The following is a 12,070-nucleotide window of genomic DNA, read 5'->3' on the forward strand; positions in this document are numbered from 1 at the left end:
ATAGTCCAGCAAACCTGCAATGTTTGAAGAATGCCTACAGTTGTTATGTATTGGGTTACATTGATAATTTAAACTTTGCAGTTTGCAGTTAAGCTAAACTTGAAACAGGAAGAAAAAAAGATTTAAAGAGAAGATACGGGTGACTGCGCCCTTTCTTTCAGCTATATTGTCTCTATGTATATTTTTCAACAGTACAGCACGTACTAACTACGGGTATTCCCCAAATTAAAAAAAAGAGAAATTACGGGATACTCCCATTCACTCCTTGCTAATCCTCAACTTCACTATAAATTATTTTGTGCAAGGTTCTTTCATAGAAATTAATAAAGGCATCCAGGTATGGAGCTCGCGATAGGGAAAGAGGGTGGTCTCCGTAATAATTTTGCCAATATATATTACTTCTTTGTCTGTGATCTCTCTATAATAACATCCGGTGACCTTTTTTCTGAGGTTGTCAAGACATTTTTGAACAACATGGCTCTCATCCTGACTGACAATAAGATCACAGTCATAGAACATTTTTATGTTGTGTGCCAGTTTGGTTCATTCTCTTTTTCCCACTACACTAATTCCTATCTAAAAGAACATGCTAGACCTGTAAATTTTTTTTTTACATAGATCAAATGTTTGAAAAAGATAATTACATGATATTTACACGTTGGAATTTATCTTTCACAAGCCTTTTTGTGAAACTCTCGGTACAAATAACTAATTCATTCCCAACAGTCAAGTTTTGGTATGGTCGACGAAGCTTGATAAATACGTGTAGCTACATATATTTTTAATTAAACATTTCGTCTTAATTATGCACCCAATGCCTGCATGAGAACACTCTGCTTGATTTAACAACAAAAAAATTGTAAAGGTTTTTCTTTATATTGAGCAGAAAATTGAAATATTCGATTTTAACCGCATGCACATAAAGAGCGCATTTTAAATGCGTTTTCAAACGCTCCTATGCCATATTTCTTTCAAAGGCAAGTTAAGAAGTGCTGATGGGTCGTTTGCGAGTCAAGAGACAAGATAATTTAGATATTATAATGGCGTAAGCTATACATGCTCCACTGTTCACAATTCCTCTATATGCATGTTAAAAGAATATTAAGTATTTTGTCATACCGATTAAAAACACATTTTGAAATACTTAGTTCATAAATTTGACTTTTAAACACTCGAAGCCTTAAGAATTTTCAAATTCTGATTTAATTAATTTTTTAAAGTTTTCCCAGAACCTCTTATTTCAACAATTAAGATGTGTTTGTGAAACACTGATGTTTGACAGCTTTTTGTGAAGATTTGTGTAGTTTTCAAATCAAACTGCAAGATCAAGGTCAACAAATCATATTTGTTGCATTGCTTTGTCATGGTCGAAGGGTTAAAATAACGCGTAATTGTAGCCAGGGAAAGACTGTCGTACGAAAAACACATGTAAAAATAAAAGTCCTTGCAGCAAATCCTCAAAAGTTATTACAAATGTTAAAGTTTTCAAAGTAGGCCAAACTCCATGTCAAGCCAAAAGGTCAATTTGTTAAAATCCAAAAGAAAGACTTTTAACGAGAAATACACTTGTGAAATGAAGGAGCCCTGGTGCTAATTGATGAAAAGTTATGACGAAGATTAAGTTTTTTAAAATTATGTCAAACTCTAAGGTCAAGGTTAAAAGGTCACAAATATTTATACTACAATATTTAATTAAAAAAAAAAAGCATCAATTTTTTCAAAGAGTTATGGCTAACGTGAAAGTTTTTTTTTTTAAAATTGGTCAAACTCCAAGGTCAAGAGTTCATATATGTTGGTACCCATAAAATTAAAGGTCTTGACACAAAAAGAAACATATGGAGATAATGAACAGTATTATCAGAACAAAATCCCATAAACAATACAAAATAGGAGAAGAGTAAAGAGTAAACGTGGACCTCTAAAACATCAGAGGTGGGATCAGGTACCATGGAGGAGTGAGCATTCCCTGCCGACCGGTCACACTCGCCGTGTGCTCCTTGTCATGATCGGGAAATAACGGGAAAATCCGTCGTCAATTCAGTCTATAAATAATGGCCAAGAACAATTAGTATGACACTCGTCAGTCAGCATTTGACTCAATAAATTGCATTTGCTGACAAGGTCATTATATCGACCATTGAACGTACGAAATGATCTGTTGAAATTCTTGTTTCATCAACTTGTTTGTCAATAATATACCTAAATTGTTCATATGCAGACCATGCTCTTGCGTATCGAAATATACTTGTGAAATATGAATGCATAGGTTTCAGCCAAAAAAAGATATGGACAATGTTAACGTTTTTGCGAACAAACAGACAGACAGTTAGACAGACAGACAGACTGACAGGGCAAATACTACATGTATATACATGTACCTGCGAATCCATAATGAAATTTTTTTATTACATTCTTTAAATTTATTAATTTCCAGTTGTGTTTCAATTTGACGAAAACAAACTTTATTTTGTTTTCATAAGCTTGTAAAAGCTATGAAACAAATGACTGTGCTTTACCAATAGTGTATCTAATTGAAACTATTTTAATATTGTATGATATATTTTTTTAATATATTATAACATTATTTCTCTTTTCATATAGATTTACCTCTCTCCTTTTCACAAACTAAAATAAAGACTTAACTTTAAAATTTATACCTGGACAAAATTCCCGTTTACATTTGCACAGATTTTTTTCTCTACTTATATTTCAAATAAGTGCAAAACGGGAACAAACCGACAAGGGGGATCTGCCCAGAGAGCATTCACAACATTTGAAATTCGAGTTAAGCATAGTGCACGTGATTACTAATAAAAAAAAAATCCACACCAGAGCCTTAACCTTGAAAACAAAAAGGAAGACATGAACCACTCATGTTTCAAATTCCCATCAGTCCGGAAAATTTATGACATTTGCTTTAAACTGAAGAAAGGATTTCTACAATTTTTCACAACCAGATGAAATCATATTCTTAAAAAATCAAAATTTGGAAATAAACTGTAATAATCACTGAATTGAAATAATGAATAAAAATATATTATACAAAATTGAAAATAGCTTTTACAATTTTACGGAATTGTTTCAAATATTTCATTAAAAACAAAACAATTAGGTTCACGAATTTCGTACTTATACATGTATATATATTTCTCTTATGGATGCTCCCTTTAAAGGAGGAAAAACCACAGGCACTTGTTTCAGAAATAATTTTTATCCCATAGTATAATAATAACACTTATTATACTATGTGCTAAAAATTATTTCCGAAACAAGTGTCTGTGGGAAAAATCCCTACCTCAGTTTTTGATGATAATTTTTTAGGACAATGTGTTAACAAAAATTTCCCACCTAATTCCAATCAAGTGCGTGTGTACTTCGTTTGCGGACGTGGAGGTACTTTAATTTAACATGTAACCTTGAGAACTAAAACAATACAAAGGGGAAACACGCGACTATTCATTTTCAAATTCTTGCTATCAAAGATATTTATCCTACGAAAGAAAGGTTTTGAAGTGTGGAAATTTGAATATTTTCCCCTTGTCTTTTTCGTAAGGATTTTATCCTTTATTGTAAGTGCTATTTTGTCACACCGACAATAAAAAAAAACTGCATGTGTTACAGATTTAATTTCAGTCCTAAATACATGTACAATCAAAATGTGTAAAAATGGCCATAAGCACCATATTCTCATGGGCGCGTGCACACGTGTAACTGTCCTAGCATTAAAATAGCATAAAACTATATATTATGTAGTATGTACAGTGAAAAACCTGTTCGAAAGTTTAAAAAAAGTTATAATTGACCATTCATTCATTCTTTGGCCAATGGGGAAAAAGGGTGAAATTAGACGGTAATAAAATTATGCAGTATACGAGCACAGGAACTTGGGGTCGGGACCCCCCCCCCCCACCAATGTTCCCTACCCCAAAGTTTCTTCTACTTTTTTAAAAATAAAATATTTACTGTCCTAGCATAAATAAAAAAAATCTATTACACTATAGAGTGACATTTGTCGAGAACAAGGAATGTCAACGGAAGTAATGTCCTTCTAGCTGTTGTCACTCTCGTTTTCTCTCTTCAATGAAGTGCTGACGCCCGCGTGGCGCAGTGGTTAGAGCGTCTTCTCTAGAGTCGCGAAGTAAGGAGTTGATCCTTACGTTGCAGGTTCGAATCCCACTGTGGGACATGGAGACCGGTCCTTCCGATGAGACCGTATAAACCGAGGTCCCATGTCGCAGTAGGTGCTGGCACGAAAAAGATCCCTCCCTCCTCAATGGCCCTAAGTGCCAAGTACAAGAAAAAATTTGCAGCTCTCTACCGGCAAGTGGTGGCGTCTCCATATAATTCTCGAGAGGGACGTTAAACAATATACAATCAATCAATCAATCAATTGATTAAGTGCTTGTCCTGAATGGTCCTACCAGATCATATTACGGCCGCCCAAAACATAATTTCTCTACTAATTAATTGGCTAAAGACTATACTATCACTAGTTGTATACTGCAATATGTTTAAAAATGTTTTCAGCTAAATTTAAAATTGTTTTTCCTAATTTCATTAACTTTAGGAATTGAATGTTGAAGATCACTACAAATACTTTATGGAACATTGACCTCCTCACCTAAAGTCAAAGTCAAGTGTATCTTCCATGGGTTAAAACAAAGGAGATCTGTAGGACATGTCCCTAGAATGGAAAAATTCAGGATTCCAAAAGTCTTACTAATACGGACACCACCAAGAAAAAGACCAAAGGTAAGACCAAAATCCACCTGGCGCAAGACAGTCGAGCGTGAAGTAAATGACCTTCACCTGACTTGGGGAGCGACAGAGACCGTGGAAGCAAAGAGGATAGGTAGGTAACAAAATTATTTCATTGACTTCCTAGATCTACAATTTAAATGCAGAATGAACATAATCATGATAAATGACCTAGAAAAATATTTTAACTAAATTACTGTTTTGCACCAAAAATACACGCACTTCAACAGTGCGGCTCAATCTAAAACGTTTTTCTGACAATTTATTGTGCAGTCCTTCTGATTATTTGCGTTTTACCAATTTTTTTTCTGTTCAGTGTCCATAAATAAATCTGCATCTATTTTTTTTTCTATCAGGAAGAATAAAAACAAGCAAATTCAAGGAATTGTGGTCCCCCACTTTCGGTGTCTTTGTGGGTGAGATGTCATTTTTATGACATATTGTGTGTAATATGAACACCCTATCATATATCATTTATTTAGAAATCATCACTGAACTCCAAGGTCAAAGGGTTAAAGTTCTTGGTATCCAATGAAAAGTCTTCTCACAAGGATTACATATGTGAAGTATGAAAGCCTTAGGCCTTACCATTCAAAAGTTATGGTCAAGGTTAGAGTTTTTTCATAAGTACGAAAAATATCCAAGATCAAGGTCAAAAGGTCAAGGTTGTTGATATCAAATGAAAGGTCTTGCCACAAAGAATCCATTTATGTGAAATATGAAAGTAGTAGTATCCACTGTTCAAAAGTTGTGGCCAAGGTCCAAGTTTTTGAAAAATAGGTCAAACTTTAAGGTCAAGGCTAAAGGGAAATATGAAATATGAAAGTCATAGCTCCACTAAATCAAAAGTTATGGGCAAGGTTAAAGTTTTTTGTGACGGACAGACAGACGGAGAGACGAATGAGATTTAATGTCCCCTCGCTTCATTTAAAAACGATGTCTTTTGAAAGAATGTAAAAAAAAAATTATTAATGTATCATATCTTTTTACTCTTGACTTTTTTTTCAAAACCAATCATGCACTTCTTTACAAAACAAGAAAGAATGCAAGGTTAGTAATGGAAATCCCAAGCACAAGTACTACATGTATAAATGCCACTCGGAGCATCGGAGGAGATACTTTTCGGATATATATCATTTTTAAAAATAAATTATCACAAGACGACCTCGACCGTCCTTATAATATTACGTGTTTCATTCTTAAAATTTCACGTTTTCTACAATAGTATGACATTATATCTCACGATGGGCGATGAACCATTTAACAATTCAACCCGCTGATCACGTTGTAGCATCATTCGAAAATGAAAGAGGAAGAAAAAAGATTTTTTTAAAGTAAAAGTAAAAAGACAAACAGGAAATAAAATAACTTCAAAGAGAAGGGGGCATTTTTCATATCGCAATGTTATATAAACTCGAGCTGGATCAGAATTTTTATCATTTAAGGAGTATTTTTAAGTTTTTTGCGAGTTATTGGTGTGTCACACACCAATAATTCACACTAAAGAAAGTGGGCGCTTTAGATGGCGATTCGGCAGGAATATAGTGGCTCATAAAATGAATAAAAAAATATCATTGATTTATACATTTTTTTCAAAACTTAGCCAATTACTGTGTTGTAGGTAAATGTAAGATGGGCAAATATTCAGTTAAATATGTTTGATTTTATTTGAATATGCACCTGAATATAGCCGTACGAGTCAAATGATGCAAAAATCGACTCTTTTATAGCCGTTTTTCATTAATTTTGTTGTTTCTGGGTCTTCTCTCCATGAATTTTAAATGTGTTATCAGTGTATTTTTAACTGTAAAATTTATTCCAGTTGTTTAAAAAATGGAGAGACGACCCAGAAATACCAAAAATCTAAACTTTTTACATTTATTTTCTGGTAGAAAAGTGACAAAGTCCAAATGTATAGGGCTTTGGCTTTAAATAATGATTTAAATACTACCTATGTATAGTGTTCCGCGGTAGCTACATTGGTTTGTCACTGGATTCGAGCCATAACGAAGCAGTATTTTAGGTTCAAATACAGTAATTTCTTTTCTTTTTTTTTTTCTTTGAGCTTGAAATTTTTGAATTTTAAATACTCATTGAATAAAATAGCAAATTATGTTTTATAAATTATTTTACATTGTTTTATTTTTCAATGCGTTTACATTTTGTCTTTTATAGTGCTAACGTTCTCAAATGGAAATAAACATACATGAACTTGTAACTACAAAGTTACACCTGATGAAATAATATTGAATATATTTTTTTTTTTAAAACTAGCAACTTCGATCTTTCTGTTACATTCAATATTTTCAGTGCATTTGAAAACTGAGCACAAAAATTATTTAGTGTTATTCTATTAGCGTGTATATTCTATTACATGTAAATGTACAGCTGATGTATCCAGCATACTATATAATTATATATTACCGGTAGATAATTTATCTTTGACACCTTTTAATTGAAAAAAATATTTACAAATAAACAAACATAAGACAGAAATCCATTCCCATACAGTTTCTATAAGATGTATAAGATACGCATTAAAACTACATGGTGCTTGGACATTTAAATCTGAATTGTTTCGTGTCAATGAATCCTGCCGACTGCCCATCTAGTGCGCCCACTTTCTTAAAAACATTCCTTATATTTACATTTTACATGTTTGAAAAAAGTAAACTAATCCAAACCAGGTTATACCAGACGGTATTAGTTGGATAGCTATTTTTAAAATTCATCCCTGAATTTTCCGCTATGGGGTAATATTTACATTCGCTGTGTTTTTCTACTAAGCCAACTTAGAAATTGATTGACACAGACTTGCACGTAGGCATATTTTTCACGAAGCGCTAGCGCGCTTCATGAAATATGCTTACGTGACATGTCTGTGTGATTCACACACCAATAACTCACACAAAACTTAAAAACATTCCTTAATTGAAATTGAGTCAAATCATCTTTCAAAAATGCCTTCATATGGGTTTTTAATGTAGCATCAAGCGGATTGATATGTTTTTGACGTAATAAGTCAATTGTGACGTAGGCAACACAGGTTATACGTTTTAGTCAAATTGTTATATTCAATCGAATTACGCGTAACAACCTAAACTAAATTCTTCCTATGATATATAATTATATGTTTTTAAATTTCTTTGGTTGAACTGAATTAAAACTAGTGCTAATTGTAACGGGAACCGTTACAGATGTTCCCCAAACGCTCCCCAACTCCCTTTCGGTGCCATATTCCCTGTAAGCTTCATTAAATCAGACAAACTCTGTGCATTTTTGACTTTAACAACGTTTTTCCAGAAGGATACCAATTATATTCAATTTTTAGCATTGCACCCAAGCGCGTGTGAATGCATGTGCGTTATGACCATATCATCTTGTCTTTCAAGAGTATTTTTAAATATACTCGTTTCAAATGCACGCACGTGCATGCACGTGCATGATGATCATACCTTCTTGTAGGAGTCCCTTACATCTATCTATGTTCTAAATCCCATCCTGTTTGGTTGAAAAACAAGGGAGTTATAGCCATTTAAAGTTTCAGCCAATCAGATTGCAGCACACGTGCATGCGCATAATTTCATGATTTTTTTAATATCATTTTGTAGGATATCCTAATGCATGACTATATTTTAAATTTCAAAGAATTTCGTCAAAAAACAAAGGAGAAATAGCAATTTAAAGTTTCAGCCAATCAAATTGCAGCACACATGCATGCGCGTGATTTCATGATTTTTTTTGCATATCATTTTGTAGGATATCCCAATGCATGACTATATTTTAAATTTCAAAGAATTTCGTCAAAAAACAAAGGAGATATAGCCATTTAAAGTTTCAGCCAATCAGCTTGCAGCACACGCACATGCGCATGCTTTCATGAAAATTCTTATATATCATGCGGTAGATCATTATAATGTAGGACTATGTTCAAAATTTCAAAGGATTATGACAAGAAACAAGAAAGTTATTGATACTTTAGTTTCAGCCAATCAGAGCAAAGCGCACGTGCATGCGCGTGAAATCTTGCTATTTTGACCACGCTATCTTGTCTATGCTACTAATGTATCCTTACATTATGAGTTTCAAAAAATTTCATCAAAAAATAGAAAAGTTACGGCAATATCCATTATATTGGTAATTTCACCTAATGCACGTGCGCGCTCTTGCAAGCACGTGCGCGCAAAATGACCTTTGTTTGGCAACTCTACATAACATGCCTACTAACCCTAAAAAGGTTTCACCTAAGTCGGATGTGTAGTTTACAAGATCACTCGTGGACAAAATTTTCCCAGGAAGAAGAAAAATAATAATAATAACTAGACTCTTGTTGCCATGGCAACAAAAAAGTCTTCCGTTCCTGTATGATACTGTTTGCATTGTTTTTTGTATGTAGAGAAACGTGTACATTATGAAGTAAATTTAACATTGTAAGTAATTAAGTATGTCATTTCGATACTTGCAGTCCTTTGATTTTCACTGCAAAAATGAATGCATCTGTTGTTCTTCTGCATGCATTTTTTTTTTGGGGGTTAAGAAGCATATATAAACTGTCTTAAAATTAAAAAAATAAATGCGGAGTATCTAGAAGACAACGTCTCAGAACTTGCGGTACTTTGATTTTCACTACAAAAATGAAAGAATTCACCATCCTTGATGAATACACATGACAATATTAATACGTGTTTATATGAATTAAATTAATTTTTGCATTCAAAGAAAGATTTAGATGTATATATAAGTCAAAGTAAAATAATATAGTTAATATCCTTTCAGTACTTGTGGTACTATGATTTTTATTGACTGACAGAAATAAGCTTCCATAGGCAACTTATTGTATACATTGATGTTTATGTGTAGGAAAACATGCCTGTTTATACTACATACATGTACATGTACACTTTAGTGAGAAAAAGGTTGGTATCAAAATCAGTCCTCTCAGTACTTTAGGTACTTTGATTTTCATCGCAATTATGTTATCTTACTCCTAATATAAATGAGTCTGTATGTTTTGATTTTTGTATGCAGAAAAACATGTAAATGTAACCTTCTTGTTATTAAAAGTAAGAAATGCCCCTTTAGTACTTTCAGTACTTTGATTTTACAAATGCAAAACGAAAGTAGCCGAAATCTTCAAAACGTGTGATCTGATTTTAAAACAAATTATATATTTGGCTATTGTGGACATATCTCTATTATACCTAGAAATATCTTGAAAAAATTATTTAAAACAAAAAAGTCGAAAATTGACCGAAACACAAATTCACTTCTGGTTCGGACAGGAAGTAACGGAAACACACGAAAACTACGTCAAAACAAAGAGAATATGATGATCTAAGAGTCCTGTAAATTTCACATTTTTACCACAACCTGTTCTTGAGAAAAATTCTGGACAAAAGTCGATTTAAAATTTGGAAATTCGGCCATAACTTCGGCCCGGAAGTGAATATTTCAAAAAACGGAATTTTATATAAACTTCACATATCAGCCTACTATCCTGTAAAAAATTGTGAAAATCTATCCAACCATCTCTGAGAAATCGCGCTCACAAAATTTGGGAGGAATAATAATAATAATAATAATAATAATAAAAAGAAACAATACAAACACTATAAGTCTTCCGTTGTGAACGGAAGACTTAATAATAATAACTAGTGCTAATTGTAACGGGGACCGTTACAGATGTTCCCCAAACGCTCCCCAACTCTCTTTTTGTGCCATATTACCTGTAAGCTTCATTAAATAAGACAAACTCTATGTTTTTGAGGCTTTAATATTTACCTGGAAGTGTACGAAGTTCATTCAAATTTTAGCATTGCATGCGTGCGCATGCGAATGCCTGTGCGTAATGACCATATCATTTTGTCTACACAATCCATATATTTTAATAAACTAAAAATTAAAGTATTTAATCCAAAAGTAATAAAAATACGCTCATTCAAGTGTATTTTTGATTTTGTTCATTTCACGTGCACGCACGTGCATACATGAGCACGGTGACCATACCTTCTTGTAGAAGATCATTACATCTATCTATGTTCTAAATCCCACCCCATATGGTTGAAAACCAAGGGCGTTATACCTGTTAAAAGTTTCAGCCAATTAGATTGCAGCGCACGTACACGCACGTGCGCATGTGCATGGTGACCATACCTTTCTTGTAGTAGTCCATTATATCTATCTATGTTCCAAATCCCATCCTGTTTGGTTGGAAACCAAGGGAGTTATAGCTGTTTAAAGTTTCAGCCAATCAGATTGCAGCGCACGTACATGCACGTGTATCCATGTGCATGGTGACCATACCTTCTTGTAGTAGTTCATTATATCTATCTATATTTCAAATCCCATCGTCTTTGGTTGAAATCCAAATGAGTTATAGCTATTTAAAGTTTAAGCCAATCAGATTGCAGCGCACGTGCATGCACGTGTTTTCATGATAATTGCTATATATCATATTGTAGGATATCCTAATGTATGGCTATAATCAAAATTTCAAAGCATTTCGTCAAAAGACAAAAAAGATATTGAGATTTTTGTTTCAGCCAATCAGAGTGCAGCGCACGTGCATGCGCGTGAGATCTTGCTATTTTGACCATGTCATATTGTCTATACTTCTAATGTATTCTTATATTATGAGTTCTAAAGCATTTCATCAAAAATTTAAAAAGTTACATCTATATCAATGTAATCGGTCATTTATCATGTTGCACGTGCGCGCTCTTGCAAGCACGTGCGCGCAAAATGACCTTCGTTCCGCAAATCTACATTACATGTCTTCTGACCCTAAAAACATTTCACCTTAGTCTGATGTGTAGTTTACAAGATCACTCGCGGACAAAATTTTCCCAGGAAGAAAAATAAGAATAATAATAACTAGTGCTAATTGTAACGGGGACCGTTACAGATGTTCCCCAAACGCTCCCCAACTCCCTTTTGGTGCCATTTTCCCTGTAAGCTTCATTAATTAAGACAAACTCTGTGCATTTTTGACTTTAACAACGTTTTCCCAGAAGGATACAAATTATAATCAACTTTTAGCATTGCACCCAAGCACATGTGAATGCATGTGCGTTATGACCATATCATCTTGTCTACACTATCTATATATTTTAATATACTATATATTAAAGCATTCCGTCTAAAGTAATAAAAACCACTCATTCAAGTAAATTTTTAATTATACTCATTCGCAATGCACGCACGTGCGTGCACGTGCATGATGACCATACCTTTTTGTAGGAGTCCCTTACATCTATCAATATTCTAAATCCCATTCTGTTTGGTTGAAAAACAAGGGAGTTATAGCCATTTC

The sequence above is a fragment of the Saccostrea cucullata genome, unplaced genomic scaffold (assembly GCF_032062105.1).
Source record: "Saccostrea cucullata isolate Sc308-1 unplaced genomic scaffold, CSIRO_AGI_Scuc_v1 ctg4364, whole genome shotgun sequence".
Lineage (NCBI taxonomy): Eukaryota > Metazoa > Mollusca > Bivalvia > Ostreida > Ostreidae > Saccostrea > Saccostrea cuccullata.